Source organism: Leptinotarsa decemlineata, unplaced genomic scaffold (genome assembly GCF_025532065.1).
Source record: "Leptinotarsa decemlineata unplaced genomic scaffold, Ldec_3_MD MMD2_tig00003348_RagTag_RagTag, whole genome shotgun sequence".
Lineage (NCBI taxonomy): Eukaryota > Metazoa > Arthropoda > Insecta > Coleoptera > Chrysomelidae > Leptinotarsa > Leptinotarsa decemlineata.
Window position 1 is genome coordinate 28,723 of NW_027412588.1, and position 13,526 is coordinate 42,248.

At 33.9% G+C, this 13,526-nt stretch overlaps 3 long non-coding RNA genes across 3 annotated transcripts; 2 read left to right on the forward strand and 1 right to left on the reverse strand.

Annotated features, from left to right (window-relative positions):
- Nucleotides 1–3,365: 3,365 nt before the first annotated feature.
- LOC141483413 (uncharacterized) lies at nucleotides 3,366–5,712 on the reverse strand. The gene is made up of 4 exons (XR_012466069.1): nucleotides 5,430–5,712; nucleotides 5,101–5,220; nucleotides 4,863–5,046; nucleotides 3,366–4,378 (listed from the first exon to the last, which is right to left on the reverse strand). It is a non-coding gene; the product is annotated as an uncharacterized lncRNA (long non-coding RNA).
- Nucleotides 5,713–6,590: 878 nt separating this feature from the next.
- On the forward strand, nucleotides 6,591–8,250 carry LOC141483407 (uncharacterized). Its single transcript, XR_012466064.1, has 3 exons — nucleotides 6,591–7,002; nucleotides 7,103–7,255; nucleotides 7,314–8,250. It is a non-coding gene; the product is annotated as an uncharacterized lncRNA (long non-coding RNA).
- A 2,155-nt stretch (nucleotides 8,251–10,405) lies between these two features.
- On the forward strand, nucleotides 10,406–13,015 carry LOC141483414 (uncharacterized). Its single transcript, XR_012466070.1, has 4 exons — nucleotides 10,406–10,587; nucleotides 10,797–10,916; nucleotides 10,971–11,154; nucleotides 11,643–13,015. It is a non-coding gene; the product is annotated as an uncharacterized lncRNA (long non-coding RNA).
- The last annotated feature ends 511 nt before the right edge of the window (nucleotides 13,016–13,526 follow it).

The window sequence follows — 13,526 nt, forward strand, 5'->3', positions numbered from 1 at the left end:
TCCTAATCAGTTTGGATGGTACCTATCTTGACAGAGAGTGCACACGTCTACACTCTCTGAAGTTCCAACGACCACTGCTTGGCTCGTATCACCAGGTTTGTTCCGGTTCTGCGAAATTCAGGTTCTAGGACGTCAGGGATCATGCGCAGTTGATATAGAGCGTTCTGGTTTATTGAGGATAATTTCAGACTGATGAATCCTCTGTTCTGGTTTTGACTGCGAAATGATCCTAAACTGTTTTGAACCGTCCCGAATCGTTCTTGCTCTCGAGGCTGAACTGTTCCCGTTGCTCATGCGCATTCATGTGGAAATTTGTTTGGGCTATTTGCTAAGATGTTTTTTTATATATTTGATTTGAAAAATCGATGATTGAGGGTAGATAACATTTGAGCTGACTATAGGGATACGCTACATAACAAAATGGACATGATTAATAAATAGTATTTTCTCGTCTTCATCTCTTCATATATACGATAGGTGGCACAGTGGTCTCCTCAAAAGCGTTCTGATTTAAACAAGTGTCCGAGACTATTTCGGACTGTTTGAGATTTTTTGTTTGTACGCACCATGTCTTGCGCAGTTTCCAAACGTTTTGGGATGTTAGAACCTACCATCTGTCAACACATCGAGTTGTGATGGTGAGGAGGTCGCAAGACACTTTCAATTCTGGAATGACATCAACATACGTCACACGATGTCGACAAAGTGACTTCTGAAGAAGTCTTTATATGCGGACAAGGCGACTTTGAAGTAGTGTTTTGGGTTTGACTTTCACGGTGAAGTTATGATTTGACATTATCGTTCATATGTACTCTGTACCAGTTTATACAGAATAAACACACGTCTACATAACGAGTTGTGATCGTAAACGCCATTCAGTATGTGAGAGCGCATCGAGATGAATTCGTCTTGAGTATATTTCTTACAAAATTTTGTTTACATTGTCATAAAACGTATGTGAAACTGCTGATGGATTACACAGAAATTGCTACTTCGAAATTCCAAAAGTGATACAGTGTTGAATAGACAATTGAATCAATTCGATATTCCAAAAGTAATACAGTGTTGAATAGACAACTGAATCAAATTTTAAAAACCCCCTTTCCGATTGGAAAAAAGTTGGTAACGCCATCTCTCTTTCAAAGATCCACAAAGTAATGAATGTTCCATTGGTGTGAGCCCACGTTAGTGATGTGACGTCACATCAGCAACTGTTTAACGATAGGAGAACATGATGTTTACTCCACGGCGTGTGGCTGAGTAATGCGTATTCATCGGTGGGTCCTCAACTCTCGATACGGAGATGACTGACGAAACGCATCGCTCATCCCTCGCTGTCAATGGCGACGCACAGGCGGCGAGAACTATGTTAGCGCATCTGTCCTCTAAACGATAGCGTAACGACTTCTGTTAAGGCGTCCACAGCTGAGAGCTTGGCTTAGCTGTGACGTCAGGCACGCCAGGTAGGTATGTTTATGCTTTATTACATATAAATGGTCCTCCAAGAGTATTTCAATACATTCTCAACATATAAGAGGACAAGCATTAGCTGGAAATATAGTTGCGCCATCTATGAACTGAGGTTGAAGACCGTGATCGCCGAAGTGTGTAAAAGCATGGTGTTCACTTTCGTACGGTTGTGAAGGTCTTGAAGTAATTTGGAAGTAATATGCTTCTTTATTTGAACAAAATAACTGAATAAAAACTAGTCACTGTATTTAGAAGTTGAAGAGCTTGAAATGTGGAAATAACGTTACAATGGATTAAGTGTCAGTTTGAATAGTAGAGACTGCAAGTAGTTTTTTTTTATAATTAGAAACCAATCATGATTATGACCACTTTAAAAATATATCTAGTATGAATACGCCAGAGAAAAGTATAGTATACAGTACACAGTTATACAAGTGCTTCGGTTTTGCAAAATATTCAGTGAAAATCCCATAAAAATTGTTACTTGAAGTATTCAATTCAATTGCTCGATTTTTCTAGTATTTCGCAACTTTGCGATTCCTAAACTATAATATCTACGCAAAAATTGTATTAAATTCTGTACCTGAGAGGTGAACTGTCGTAACTACAAAATTCTCGATTTTGGGGTTATTGATGTAACTACATTATCGAGGTGTATAGTCTTGAGCGGATAGTGGATCTGCACAGCTAATGAATGGCGTCATAGCCAATGTGACTTTAATGTATCTGTCATGATATGATAGAGGTAAACTCAAGTAACTTGAATTGCAACTGCTCTCCTGTAAAATTTGTAAAATGTCAGTTACGATAGTTTACCTCTGAGGTACAGAATTTATGAAAAAAATAATCGAATCGTTTCATTTTTCAAAAGAGTGATAGGTGGCGCCATCTTTCCGTCAGTAGAAAACCCAATATCAAATAAATGATTTTCGAGAATCCCAGGAAGTATGCAGCACATCACATCACAAATATTACTTGAAAATTAGCTTAACAAACGAGCTTCCATTGAATTATCCGTGCATGGATGCAGACACAAATGAATGTCTAAGAAGTAAAAAAAACACCAGTTGAAATATATTTGGTCAGGAAATACTCAACACATCATCAACTGAAAATTTATTTATACATGTATGTATGCATTGCGAGCACGTACAATTATGCACCTACCATTTATTAAAAAAAAATAATATATTAATCACTTTCAGATTCAAAACTTTCACCAATGTTCATAATAATAGGTGTAGTATAATATCCATATCACAAAGAAGCTTTTCTCGTTCATACCATTTTTCTATGAGTGATTCAGTGTGTTTCACACATTTTGCCCAGGTTTCAGCGTTGCACTTCTCTAACGCTTCATACCACATACTTAATACTTTTTCATCACTGTATCCAACTCTACCAATATATTTGTTATAGTAGGTTTTGCAATCAGCCAAAATTATTTCAATAGCATTAAAATCTGGGTGGTAAGGTGATAATCTTAATACCTCATGTCCATGTTCTCGTACCAGTTCATCTATAATATATAATAATAATAATAATAAATGTCTTTATTGTATTAAATGACATATGATATACAAATGAAATGAAAGTGTTGGCGAAGTCTAGCTCAGAGCTATTCTACTCTACCAACAGGGGTTTGAACCCCGATTTGAAAAAGAAAGTTCACAAGTTAGGTAAACGATAATTTTAGTAAATGGCTTTACTTAGTGGATTACAAAAATAATTGAGTGGCGCAGTGAACATAAATAAGTTATACAGGTCAATCACCATCACATATACATTATCGAAAACTTACTAGCCTGAATAATTGCAGTCAATTAAAAGGTAAAATGTAAATTATCAGAATTTGCTATATTACATCATTGTGTGAGTAATAAATAGTTCTTCAATTTATATTTGAATTTATTTATGTTATATAACTTGAATTGGTCAGGAAGAAGATTGTACATTCGAATGGAGTTGAAAATAAAAGATCGTTGAAATATCGCAGTTTTGTGCTGGGGCATGGTCAGGGCAGATCTGTTTCTGACATTTTTTGAATGTATTCTAGAACGTGGAATGAATTTATGCAATAGAGCTGGTGGGTTGGACTTGTTTAGGAGTCCATGTGTGAATGAACCTAAGTGGAGTTGCCGTCTATTCTCCATGTTCAGCCAGTTGCACTCTTTGAGTTTACGGGAGATGGAGTCATATTTTCGTATTCCATAAATTAGTCTGCAACAACTATTCTGCACTTTTTGTATCCGATTACTATCATCTTTAGTCAAACAGGGACCAGGATATATATATTTTTCTTTCGGTTCATCTTAGCCAATTGCAATAATTCTGGTTTTGTTAATTTTTTCATCAAAATCAATGTTGTTTTTGTGTAACTAACTAACATTTTCCGATTTTCTTGAAGAACTGGTAGGCTGTTTATTCAAAATTTCAGTGTGGTATAGTGCATTGTCCATTATAATTAAAGATGGTTCTTCCAAACTGGGAAGTAACTGTAAAGTAATCCACTTGGTGAACATTGTACTATTCATTTCTCCATGGTAATCTAAGGTCAAAGATTTTGAACAGAACAATAAACTGGCTTCTGGAATAAACCCTTTCATAGAACCAGCAGGCACAACAATAAATCGTTTACCATCATATCCTTCGGGTTTGCGTAAACTTTTTTCATTATCATCCTGCCAAAACTTTCTTTTATTTCCTCTCCTTCGGTTTTCCCGGTATTTGCATAAAAAAATGCTCGTGAAACGATATTAGGTCTTTCAATCAAAGCTCTTCGATTATCATCTTTTTCAAATTTAAATCCCAGCTCTTTCAGTAAAACATTTGAAGACGATTTGCACATAGAAAAAATTTCCTTATTTTTCAGCTCATCGTTCAAAGATCGAAGGGTAAGATTTTTTTTCTGGAAGAAAATATTCAAATTAATATAGGTACATTTCAAAATTCATAGAATAGGAGAATTGATATTATAACTACACTTTAAATACGAGATACAAGTGAACCTTCAAATGTAAAAGAAAAATATATTTGACAATAAAGTTTGACTAGTTAACTAATTATCATACATCCAAGGCCTTTCCTGAAACAGTTGTGACAGATAAAAATGGGGGGGGTTATATTTGGTTAGAATTTTTTCTCACTAGTCAGTGTCGTGTCTAAGTCATTTGCATCGAATAAAATCTGCTTTCTTTTTGAGAGATACACTTAATTTCATTGGTTGGAAATGACATTTGTCAAAATTTAACCTATGGTATAGCTAGAATTAGAAGTCCCGACCCAACACACTCAAACAGAAAACACGTGAAATAACATTTTTATCATATAGACATCTGAACAGTCAATTTGTACCGTCTTTCCTTCACCATATATTAAGAAGGTGTACTCACTGTCTTTATACATATCGTACAGAGTATATCGTACTTCCATTTCCTGCCCTTCGGGTAAATCAGATGTTTTCTATTTGATACGATGTCTACTTTTTCCTGGAGTTGATGGAATGGGTTTGTGTTTATTTCTTTGTTTGATGTTGAACACCGTTTTTTTAGATATTTTAAATGCATCTGCAACTCTCTAAAATACAGTTAAGAAAAGTTATGACATTTTTTTTATCATTTTAATGGTTACCTCTTGAACAGATGAAAATGGTAACAAAGGTCCTCCAAGCGCCCTCTCCCTTTCAAAATATTCGCACAAGTTCAACACAAATTGTTGTGTTTGTGAATTAAGAATACTTCCAGGCATAATCTATAAAGGAGTATAAATATATTGTACATGTTTGGTATGACTTCATAGATTTAATTAATGTTATTTCTCTCATTATTGTTTCCACACTCCCAATTACTCTTGTATAATATACCGGTAATGCGGAATTATAGTCACAAATATCAATTGTGAGGTTGGAAATATTAAAATTAAAGAACCTTTATGAATAAAACACATTGTATTGTACTTACTTTGAAAGTAATGATGATGCATTTAGCTTTGAAAAAAACTATTTTTGTAATATATTTGATTGCAAAATACTGTAAAAGTGACGAAAACAATACCCAATAACATAAAACAACGATACTGTCAACTGTCAATATCATGTCTGACAAATGTAGCTAAATTGTAAAACACTGTCGGCTGTCTGGTTATCTCTTTCCACTGTTATGAGTATTAATGGATCATCACTATAACATATATATATCTTCTTCAGGAAGTGTCACGAAACAATAGTTATTTAACACCCACAACACCGTTTCCATGATGGAAATGGGACATAATTGGTGTGATGGTTGCGAGAGACTCCTAACAATTTTCACCCGAGTGTCGACATGTATAATACGCAATAATGTCAAATCTGTGACACAATAACCGTGGACCCACTGGTCAAAAAAAAACAACAGCCCTTTTCAGGGCTACATTATTCATACAAACAGTAGTAGATTATATGACAAAGGACTGCTTTGACTAAAAAAGTCGTGGTTGGGAATTTGTTAGTCATTGAATATATCTATGCATTATATGACAAATTACTATTTTCACTGAAAAGTCGAAGTTGGGAATTTGTTAGTCATTGAATATCTGTGCATATGATGAGTACTTCTTTAACTGAAAGTTGGAGTTGAAAATTTGTCATCATTGAATAAACATGCATATACTGGCGTCCGAAATTATCCTCAATAAACCAGAACGTTATATCTGCGCATAATCCTGACGTCTTGGGACCTGAATTTTGTAGAACGAGAACAAACCTGATATGATCTGTGTTGAAGAATATAAAAATTAAATTGCTTTGATCTGTTATATAACAAAAATTATAAGAAATCCTAAAAAATATTGGAAATCATTTTTCAAAAGGCTGATAGGTGACGCCATCTTCTGTCACGCCTTTTATTTCTCATTGACTAATTAAGTCAATTTGTAAACGATTTCTCGTTGTTCCACAATTTGGCATGAGGGTGACAACTAGGGATTAGAGAGAGCATAGTTCCCAGGATAGGCCGCCAGCTTTTAAACAGTGAAGAAAGGCGTGGGTGAGATGGAGGGTAGAGCGCCACCCGCTTTATCAACCCTGGAGCTTATATAGCATACTGAACAGAAACGGGAAATTTATTCCAAACGGTAACCGATTGAATCAAACTCAGATCCAGGTAAAATATCTATAATTCCTTTCCCTAACATCCACACCTTTCTCAGTTGGTTCCAAACTTGTTAACAAATCCCTTGATTCATCTGTCAGTTTATAAATTGTTATTATAAGGACTCCCCCTACAATACTGACAGGAAGCCTTGAGCTCCTGAGGCCACAGAGTGTCAAATGTGAGAAGATTTTACTTTTCTAACAGACTTCCTAATTTCTGACGTCACAAGTAGGCGGAGCTCAGCGAACTTTTCCAAACAAATCGATTTTACATCTGAAAACGCCATAAGAAATTATTTATATATTTATTGTATGTGCTTGCATTGCTAATAAGGACATTCGCGTACATTTTTGATTTGGCGTCAGTTAGTTGTTACATATTTTGAAAAAAATCTCCATTGGTAGGTAACGTTTTTAATGAAAATTCAAGGGTTGTTATGTTTGTTGAGGTTATGTTATTTTTTCAATTCAAATATAGTAACTTAACATCTATTGTTTCAGATTTCAGATGTAGAATGGATTCAAAAAATGTTTTAACACTATCCTCTATAAATGATTTACTCGACAATGATAATAAAATCATGAAAAAGGCTGAAAATGCCTTGGAATCGAATCATGTGGAAAGTATAAAAAGATAAATTCCATCATGTTGAAGTGAGTCGTATGTCATGTATAAGTTTTCCATTTTTACCAAACAGTATCTTTGTTGCAGATCACACTGAATAAATCTGAATATATCATATATGCAAATTGTGCTTGTCCTAGAGGAATAAAATGTCATCATATCGCCACATTAGCTCTTTTTGGACACTACAATATATCTGTGACGGACAAGGAATATGATCCACTGTGGGCAGAAAACTTATCGCTGCTAGAATATTTTTATATGAAACAGTACCTGCCAAAACTTACACACAATCTTATATCAGCTGAAACTTAACTCAGTATATAAAACTATACCCAGATAATCATGTTAAGGTAAAGTGTATTAGATATATGTAATAAATATTCAGAATGTACCTTCACCAATATTTCTGTAATAGTATTGAATATAGTAACAGTTGGAGACAAGCTCAAAATAATGGAAACCAAATCGATCAGTTGTGATGAATAGTATTAATTTTTTTAATGTGTTTCGTTCCTGGTTGTAAACACTACAGTGAACAGAGGATTTGTGAATTTTTTGGATTTCCTGCAGACCCAGCTGAGAGAAAAAATGTAAATTAATCTCATAAGGTACCTGATAAGCATACTTAATACATAGATGAAGCATTTTATTATTAAATTAATTTGCAGGAGACAAGATCGAGAGCCATCAAAGCATTCATTAGTTTGCAGTTGTCACTTTGTTAACAAGGATAAAAAAAAATAGAACAACTTCATTTGAATTCAATGTGAAGAGAAAGTTCGACTTTAAATCTCCAGAAAAACGGCATGTTCACAGGAATGAGAAGAGATATTACTATTCTTGGATTCAATAACTTTGTTTTCAGTAAACGAACCGTCAAGGCACGAGAGGTTGAGGTGGAAGCAACCAATATAAGTTCAGAAGCAGCAGGGCCTTCAGAAATATCTGAAACAGAGACTCTTGCCATTTTAAATCTGTAAATGGTATCATTTCCACATAGATACTTTTGACTCCTTTGGTGAATAAATATATGATTTCACTGATTGAATTCTATTTACAGTAGTGGTCTTAAAAAAATTAATACTATTCATCACAACTGATCGATTTGGTTTCCATTATTTTGAGCTTGTCGCCAACTGTTACTATATTCAATACTATTACAGAAATATTGGTGAAGGTACATTCTGAATATTTATTACATATATCTAATACACTTTACCTTAACATGATTATCTGGGTATAGTTTTATATACTGAGTTAAGTTTCAGCTGATATAAGATTGTGTGTGAGTTTTGGCAGGTACTGTTTCATATAAAAATATTCTAGCAGCGATAAGTTTTCTGCCCACAGTGGATCATATTCCTTGTCCGTCACAGATATATTGTAGTGTCCAAAAAGAGCTAATGTGGCGATATGATGACATTTTATTCCTCTAGGACAAGCACAATTTGCATATATGATATATTCAGATTTATTCAGTGTGATCTGCAACAAAGATACTGTTCGGTAAAAATGGAAAACTTATACATGACATACGACTCACTTCAACATGATGGAATTTATCTTTTTATACTTTCCACATGATTCGATTCCAAGGCATTTTCAGCCTTTTTCATGATTTTATTATCATTGTCGAGTAAATCATTTATAGACATGTTTTGAATCCATTCTACATCTGAAATCTGAAACAATAGATGTTAAGTTACTATATTTGAATTGAAAAAATAACATAACCTCAACAAACATAACAACCCTTGAATTTTCATTAAAAACGTTACCTACCAATGGAGATTTTTTTCAAAATATGTAACAACTAACTGACGCCAAATCAAAAATGTACGCGAATGTCCTTATTAGCAATGCAAGCACATACAATAAATATATAAATAATTTCTTATGGTGTTTTAAGATGTAAAATCGATTTGTTTGGAAAAGTTCGCTGAGCTCCGCCTACTTGTGACGTCAGAAATTAGGAAGTCTGTTAGAAAAGTAAAATCTTCTCACATTTGACACTCTGTGGCCTCAGGAGCTCAAGGCTTCCTGTCAGTATTGTAGGGGGAGTCCTTATAATAACAATTTATAAACTGACAGATGAATCAAGGGATTTGTTAACAAGTTTGGAACCAACTGAGAAAGGTGTGGATGTTAGGGAAAGGAATTATAGATATTTTACCTGGATCTGAGTTTGATTCAATCGGTTACCGTTTGGAATAAATTTCCCGTTTCTGTTCAGTATGCTATATAAGCTCCAGGGTTGATAAAGCGGGTGGCGCTCTACCCTCCATCTCACCCACGCCTTTCTTCACTGTTTAAAAGCTGGCGGCCTATCCTGGGAACTATGCTCTCTCTAATCCCTAGTTGTCACCCTCATGCCAAATTGTGGAACAACGAGAAATCGTTTACAAATTGACTTAATTAGTCAATGAGAAATAAAAGGCGTGACAGAAGATGGCGTCACCTATCAGCCTTTTGAAAAATGATTTCCAATATTTTTTAGGATTTCTTATAATTTTTGTTATATAACAGATCAAAGCAATTTAATTTTTATATTCTTCAACACAGATCATATCAGGTTTGTTCTCGTTCTACAAAATTCAGGTCCCAAGACGTCAGGATTATGCGCAGATATAACGTTCTGGTTTATTGAGGATAATTTCGGACGCCAGTATATGCATGTTTATTCAATGATGTCAAATTTTCAACTCCAACTTTCAGTTGAAGAAGTACTCATCATATGCACAGATATTCAATGACTAACAAATTCCCAACTTCGACTTTTCAGTGAAAATAGTTATTTGTCATATAATGCATAGATATATTCAATGACTAACAAATTCCCAACCACGACTTTTTTAGTCAAAGCAGTCCTTTGTCATATAATCTACAACTGTTTGTATGAATAATGTAGCCCTGAAAAGGGCTGTTGTTTTTTTTTTTTGACCAGTGGGTCCACGGTTATTGTGTCACAGATTTGACATTATTGCGTATTATACATGTCGACACTCGGGTGAAAATTGTTAGGGGTCTCTCGCAAATATCACACCAATTATGTCCCATTTCCATCATGGAAACGGTGTTGTGGGTGTTAAATAACTATTGTTTCGTGACACTTCCTGAAGAAGATATATATATGTTATAGTGATGATCCATTAATACTCATAACAGTGGAAAGAGATAACCAGACAGCCGACAGTGTTTTACAATTTAACTACATTTGTCAGACATGATATCAACAGTTGACAGTATCGTTGTTTTATGTTATTGGGTATTGTTTTCGTCACTTTTACAGTATTTTGCAATCAAATATATTACAAAAATAGTTTTTTTCAAAGCTAAATGCATCATCATTACTTTCAAAGTAAGTACAATACAATGTGTTTTATTCATAAAGGTTCTTTAATTTTAATATTTCCAACCTCACAATTGATATTTGTGACTATAATTCCGCATTACCGGTATATTATACAAGAGTAATTGGGAGTGTGGAAACAATAATGAGAGAAATAACATTAATTGAATCTATGAAGTCATACCAAACATGTACAATATATTTATACTCCTTTATAGATTATGCCTGGAAGTATTCTTAATTCACAAACACAACAATTTGTGTTGAACTTGTGCGAATATTTTGAAAGGGAGAGGGCGCTTGGAGGACCTTTGTTACCATTTTCATCTGTTCAAGAGGTAACCATTAAAATGATAAAAAAAATGTCATAACTTTTCTTAACTGTATTTTAGAGAGTTGCAGATGCATTTAAAATATCTAAAAAAACGGTGTTCAACATCAAACAAAGAAATAAACACAAACCCATTCCATCAACTCCAGGAAAAAGTAGACATCGTATCAAATAGAAAACATCTGATTTACCCGAAGGGCAGGAAATGGAAGTACGATATACTCTGTACGATATGTATAAAGACAGTGAGTACACCTTCTTAATATATGGTGAAGGAAAGACGGTACAAATTGACTGTTCAGATGTCTATATGATAAAAATGTTATTTCACGTGTTTTCTGTGTGAGTGTGTTGGGTCGGGACTTCTAATTCTAGCTATACCATAGGTTAAATTTTGACAAATGTCATTTCCAACCAATGAAATTTAGTGTATCTCTCAAAAAGAAAGCAGATTTTATTCGATGCAAATGACTTAGACACGACACTGACTAGTGAGAAAAAATTCTAACCAAATATAACCCCCCCCCCCCATTTTTATCTGTCACAACTGTATCAGGAAAGGCCTTGGATGTATGATAATTAGTTAACTAGTCAAACTTTATTGTCAAATATATTTTTCTTTTACATTTGAAGGTTCACTTGTATCTCGTATTTAAAGTGTAGTTATAATATCAATTCTCCTATTCTATGAATTTTGAAATGTACCTATATTAATTTGAATATTTTCTTCCAGAAAAAAAATCTTACCCTTCGATCTTTGAACGATGAGCTGAAAAATAAGGAAATTTTTTCTATGTGCAAATCGTCTTCAAATGTTTTACTGAAAGAGCTGGGATTTAAATTTGAAAAAGATGATAATCGAAGAGCTTTGATTGAAAGACCTAATATCGTTTCACGAGCATTTTTTTACGCAAATACCGGGAAAACCGAAGAAGAGGAAATAAAAGAAAGTTTTGGCAGGATGATAATGAAAAAAGTTTACGCAAACCCGAAGGATATGATGGTAAACGATTTATTGTTGTGCCTGCTGGTTCTATGAAAGAGTTTATTCCAGAAGCCAGTTTATTGTTCTGTTCAAAATCTTTGACCTTAGATTACCATGGAGAAATGAATAGTACAATGTTCACCAAGTGGATTACTTTACAGTTACTTCCCAGTTTGGAAGAACCATCTTTAATTATAATGGACAATACACTATACCACAGTGAAATTTTGAATAAACAGCCTACCAGTTCTTCAAGAAAATCGGAAAATGTTAGTTGGTTACACAAAAACAACAACATTGATTTTGATGAAAAAATTAACAAAACCAGAATTATTGCAATTGGCTAAGATGAACCGGAAGGAAAATATATATATCCTGGTCCCTGTTTGACTAAAGATGATAGTAATCGGATACAAAAAGTGCAGAATAGTTGTTGCAGACTAATTTATGGAATACGAAAATATGACTCCATCTCCCATAAACTCAAAGAGTGCAACTGGCTGAACATGGAGAATAGACGGCAACTCCACTTAGGTTCATTCACACATGGACTCCTAAACAAGTCCAACCCACCAGCTCTATTGCATAAATTCATTCCACGTTCTAGAATACATTCAAAAAATGTCAGAAACAGATCTGCCCTGACCATGCCCCAGCACAAAACTGCGATATTTCAACGATCTTTTATTTTCAACTCCATTCGAATGTACAATCTTCTTCCTGACCAATTCAAGTTATATAACATAAATAAATTCAAATATAAATTGAAGAACTATTTATTACTCACACAATGATGTAATATAGCAAATTCTGATAATTTACATTTTACCTTTTAATTGACTGCAATTATTCAGGCTAGTAAGTTTTCGATAATGTATATGTGATGGTGATTAACCTGTATAACTTATTTATGTTCACTGCGCCACTCAATTATTTTTGTAATCCACTAAGTAAAGCCATTTACTAAAATTATCGTTTACCTAACTTGTGAACTTTCTTTTTCAAATCGGGGTTCAAACCCCTGTTGGTTGAGTAGAATAGCTCTGAGCTAGACTTCGCCAACACTTTCATTTCATTTGTATATCATATGTCATTTAATACAATAAAGACATTTATTATTATTATCATTATATATTATAGAAGAACTGGTACGAGAACATGGACATGAGGTATTAAGATTATCACCTTACCACCCAGATTTTAATGCTATTGAAATAATTTTGGCTGATTGCAAAACCTACTATAACAAATATATTGGTAGAGTTGGATACAGTGATGAAAAAGTATTAAGTATGTGGTATGAAGCGTTAGAGAAGTGCAACCCTGAAACCTGGGCAAAATGTGTGAAACACACTGAATCACTCATAGAAAAATGGTATGAACGAGAAAAGCTTCTTTGTGATATGGATATTACACTACACCTATTATTATGAACATTGGTGAAAGTTTTGAATCTGAAAGTGATTAATATATTTTTTCTTTAATGAATGGTAGGTGCATAATTGTACGTGCTCGCAATGCATACATACATGTATAAATGAATTTTCAGTTGATGATGTGTTGAGTATTTCCTGACCAAATATATTTCAACTGGTGTTTTTTTTACTTCTTAGACATTCATTTGTGTCTGCA